This window comes from Sinocyclocheilus anshuiensis, unplaced genomic scaffold, assembly GCF_001515605.1.
Source record: "Sinocyclocheilus anshuiensis isolate Anshui unplaced genomic scaffold, SAMN03320099.WGS_v1.1 scaffold2425, whole genome shotgun sequence".
NCBI classification, from domain to species: Eukaryota; Metazoa; Chordata; class Actinopteri; order Cypriniformes; family Cyprinidae; genus Sinocyclocheilus; species Sinocyclocheilus anshuiensis.
The window spans coordinates 36,863-42,063 of record NW_015552532.1 but is presented as its reverse complement, the minus strand read 5'-3'; the positions used below and the strand labels follow the sequence as shown (position 1 = coordinate 42,063).

The 5,201-nt window shown below is 40.6% G+C and overlaps 1 long non-coding RNA gene across 1 annotated transcript; it reads right to left on the bottom strand.

Moving 5' to 3' along the window:
• Positions 1 to 1,219: 1,219 nt before the first annotated feature.
• Positions 1,220 to 4,719, bottom strand: LOC107663728 (uncharacterized). Its single transcript, XR_001631374.1, has 3 exons — positions 4,597 to 4,719; positions 1,705 to 1,832; positions 1,220 to 1,428 (listed from the first exon to the last, which is right to left on the bottom strand). It is a non-coding gene; the product is annotated as an uncharacterized LOC107663728 (long non-coding RNA).
• Between the last annotated feature and the right edge of the window lie 482 nt (positions 4,720 to 5,201).

The window sequence follows — 5,201 nt, the reverse complement described above, 5'->3', positions numbered from 1 at the left end:
AAGATTACAGTCTTTTATATTCAATATCATGTTCTGAAGAAATAAAACAAGCTAGTGCAAACTGACAAATCTTGTTAAAAGCATGTTAATCTACTCTCTGTGACCACGTCAAGCCTGTAGACATGTAACTATTATCGTACATCAAGCACTCCTAGTGTCTCAAGTGGACATTGACTAATAAGAAGACACCAGAAAATGACAAGATGCACTTCAGAACTTCAAAAAGGGATGTTTTCTGCCACATATGGATTTATGAAGCATTTTTGTGCAGTCACATTTTATTTCACATTTCATATTTTGCGATGGACCAGATATATGTGACCTCAGTGTGTAATTGCAGTAGACAGGCATTTCAGTGAGTTCTACAGACATCACTTATCCAGTGCAAACTGATGATAAACATTACATGTCCAATTACTTTAGAGACATATGTCTTGAAAACTAATCCCAGATTTAGATATAACGGTCATTTAAGATAGTCTTTGCAGAGACCAGAATGCAACATCTGATGTTTCTACTGCCAAACCTCCAAGAATTGATGTCTTTCAATCCTCTGTTTCTTAAACACACAGAGGTCAATCAGCTTTTTAGGTCAAAAGTTTATCACAGAGAATCAAATGTCGCATTCAAGAACCCAGACGTCAATGGACAATGGCTGAAGATGTAGACAGAGCATAAACAATATGGTCAGCCACAATCATTGTTCAAAAGTAGGAATTCAGTGTTATTTTCAGTAGATTCTGCACTGGAGTTTAAAATAAAAGCAGTGAGCAGAAAACCAAAAGATAGTAAAATGGATAAGAAGTCATTGATTTCATTTGAATGTAATATTCCCTTCACATCACTTCACATGTGGTTTTACCTTTACCGGTAATTACATCATAATTGCTGTCATGTATTTACATTGAGGTGAAGTATAATAACAATAATAATGATTATTTTTATTACCTGATAAAAATCCCTTATCTTGTTAAGAAACCACATGGCTTTGTTCAGACAAGCAGCAAAAGGTCTGAATAAAAATATCCATTGTGTTGAAAACTGAACATTCTTAATCATATTTTAAACTACATATTAATATGGTTTAAAAATACAAATAAAGATTTTCTTTTTTAGATTGAATTTCAAGATTTTTTTATATATATGAGGACACATCATTCAGAAATGGTTGCAGTGTGAAAACAACAACGTCTATCAAGCACATTTCATCCAGTCCTGGGCATGAGATGTACATCAAACAGAGGTCCCATCGTAAAACATTCCTCATTGTGATGGCTACCTGACTGACACATGGCGTGAAAAAGATAAGACATACATGTTTGACGTTATTAATTGCATGGCTGTATGTTCACAGTGGAGCATGACGACAATGATGCCCAGGAATGCTGGGAACATTGATCATCATTCTCTATCTTTATGTGTTCATGCCTGTGGATTCAGAGAAAACATGTGCTAAAGTAAACACTCACAGCATATGGTGATGATAGAAGGTAAGCCACTGTTATGTAATGCACTTCTCATTTCTGCGGGATATTAAGGGAATTTTTCTTAGCTGTCTTTTGCAGAGTACTCTAGAAATGTACAAAAATGAGGAATGGATCTTTAAAGCTGTCAAACATGCTGCATACTGTGGCTCGGTTCCAACTTAGAATTTAGCAAAGGAGAAAAGCAACTACTTGGAGAACATGTTTTGTTTTGTAATACATTGTACGTGGTATCCGTTTGACTGAGAGCGGTGATGAAAGACTAGATTTTCCATGGATTTGTCTGTCAGTATTATCTCTGAAGGTATTTAGATTGAAGATGGTGTAGAGTTCTCCTTCACCTAGGGACTGAGTAAATTTGTCATTGTCATTAAATTGCCTAAACACTGGCAGTGTGCAATACAGTCACTTCTGATTGGGTTCATGAACGTTAATTAGCTGTTAGCTGTGTTATAATCAGCGTCAAAAACACAATGCACATTATATTGTATGCATATGTGCTTGTCAGATGTCCAAATTGTATAATTAACTACATGAACTGAAATGTATTAGCTGACAGAAACACAATGTCATAGTCAACATTAATGATTTACGAAGAAACTAAATCAGGTAACTACCCTTACTGCAGTACTAGTGGTACTCTGTATGCATAACACTCCATTATCTTTTAAGAGTAAACATTAGATTTTAAATAGTACCCAATCACATAAAATGACAAATTTAAGACCCAAGCAGAAGAACCTGTTAACCGGTTGCACCAGGAGAAGACTAAACAAATGTGCAATTGGTGAATAGTAATTCTGTTATAGCTAGCGCACACTTGCCTGCCCATCAGCAAAAGAGTTAGGTCTACTGCTGTTACATCACGTTACATCACCTACAGTAATTAATATTCATGATCTGATAGGGTTTAAAATATGCCCCTGTATTTAAAAGGTAAGGTACTTGAAAGAATATCATCATAGTACCAGTAGCGTCCACATGACCATGGTAACACTATGGAACTTTCTTTCAAGTACAATTCTCTCTACAAGTCTCTAGTACATTTATCCCTGCAATGTACACTGACCTTACAATGCAATCTAAAGACGTTTTACAATTTGATGAAAAATATGTCAAATTCTTTGCATCGCTAGTGCAGAGTTAGCAGAGCAGATCGACTATTTTTACTTTTGCACTTCTTTCTACCCTCTGGCCCACAAGTAAGTGCCTTGTCAACCCAAACAGCATTGACATGCATCCATTTGGCAGCGTCTGTGAGTGTATGTGTGTGTGCATACACACTCCCTTGCTCCCACGGCACCGCCTGGCACGCAAACACACTTCACATGTCTTTCCAAAGTGATCCTTCTGTTTTGTGACCACTCCACGGAGGACAGAGAGAGAGTCAGAGGAGGGGAAAGCTGGGGAGAAGGGGGGTCTCGCAAGCAAACACTAAAGGTTACTGCACTCATTCCCCATTAAATATCAAGGACAGAAGTAATTGCAGCACCCTGTTGTCAGGTTCCAGTGGCACGGTGGGCCATCTCATCCATCTGACCTTGAGAATGAGAGAAAATGGCTTCTCTGGTGATGGGGAACCATTCGGAACAAATGTTGCAAGGCTGTATTGTGGTTAATTACCTTGCGTAGACTGTGTCGCTAATAACTGCCTTGTCAGAAATGGCCCTTGTTGCCGAAACGTATGGGATCAGCAGGTGATGGATCACTTTCAGGTTGTAACCTGTGGTACACATGATGAGGTTTTCTGTGGACAGGTTGCAGCATAATGGAAGCAGGGGTCAGTTAATGTGAGCAAACCCCAGCTTACGTGGGAAACTAAAAGGGTAAAGATAAACTGTGAATGGTGGAGTGACAGAATGAACAAGAGGTGGCCCAAAAAAGAACAAGTGATGGCATGTAATTAGCACCATTCCTTTGCATGGCCTCGTCAGTAGGATTGGACTTTGGTCGTTCCGATGCAATTGTGCAAATTGTTGCTAGGTCATTGTGGGAGTAGCTCTCTGTTCAAATATAGTGCCCTGGTGTGCTAGCAAAGGAATGTAGCTGGTCTCTGGTTTGGTAGGGCAGGGGACAGAGTTAAATACCAGGATTAGAGGGAATTGATGGGAATGCTAACTGAGCCAGCCAGCTGCAGTATCCAGGGCCAAGGTTTGTCCCTGTCTTATCGTGGAGGCTGTCAGTGGTTGATAGTGCGAGAGGAAGCTCAGACCCCTGGCACGAAAACTTCAACATTCTCCCAGCCCCACTGACGCAGATTTTCGCACCTCCACTCAGAAAGTCCCAGAGAGCTGCTTCATTGAGCTTGGCCTGTGCCGCTAAGTAAGTCACACAAGGGAAGCCAATCCAACGCCGTCGAGTCTTTGTCAGAAAATTCCATGCTGGTTCTTTTGGGTAAAGCTTGATTTACTGCTCAGCCTGACACTTGATTATTCATCCTTCCATTTCTGTAGTCCATCTGAAGTTTAAAAGTATTGCTATCACTCTACAGCAATGACATCATCTGGAAAGTGAGAGAAGGGACAGTTGCACAAGCTGTAACAGGAATCACCTCAGAATCGTCTATCTACTTTGAGGAAGTCATGATGAACGCTAGCCTAAAATCATTCAGATGTTGTCTGAACCCCAAAGTCATTTCAGGTGACTGTAGAGGTTAACAACAAGTGGTTGATTCCTATTAGAACTCACCTGGGTATCTGTCTGTCAGTAATGATTTGTCTTGTTGTCGTACTACTTGTTGTTTACAAAACTAGGCCTGCTGGGAAACGGAGTTTAATGTCCGCTATGTGTTTTCCTCTTTTTCCCTCTCTGAGGAAAGCTGCGGCGTCTTCATCCATTAGCGCTTGGATGAGTGAGGTGTGCGGTGCTGTGTTGACACACTCGGCTTACTTCCGGGCCTGCTTGATAGGAAGCCGTGTCTGGCAGCTCTCTGGGGCATAGGCGATAGTCTCCAGCAGTCTCCTGTCTGCCACTCATCATGGCTAGAGCTCTGTCACAGTAAGCTGTCAGTACCATGAACGATGAGAACTGGTAAAGTGTCTCCAGAATGAAAATAGGACTTGCGCTCAATGTCGGTCAACGTGCTGTCTAGATTTATTTATCGTAAACTTACATGTGACTCCTATGATGTGTACCGCTGTAGCATCAAAATAGAGAGATCTTTTTTCCCTTGGATTTTAGCTTACATTTAGCCTCTTTACAATGAGTGAATGTATTTGAATCGCTATGTTTTGGCACCTAGGTCTTCAACCCTGCTCCAGGGACACATCCTTCTGCAACTTTATCTACACCCTATGTCAGCACACCTGCCTGTGATTTTTCAGGTGATCCTAAAGACCTTGATTAGCTGGTTCAGGTATGTTTGATTAAGGTTGTAGTTAAACTCTGCAGGACAGTGGGCTTCCAGAAGCAGGGTTGAAGACCTCTGTTTGTAAAGTGCTCATACTTAGGGTTAGGGTTTTCCATAGTTTTGACAGGTTACTTGTTATTACCATTTGTGCTACCGACATGTAATCTGACTCATGATTTTGGTCTGCTGGCTAATAAAACTGCTATAATTCTCATAGACTACTATGAGAGCCATATCTAGTCACTAGAATATCAGACACTTGGGGGTGGACTACTACTACTACTGTACTGGCTGCTACACAACACTCTCGCCACCGCATTTGAGCACACTCTCATATTTATTAATCATTACTGCAACCATTGTTTGCA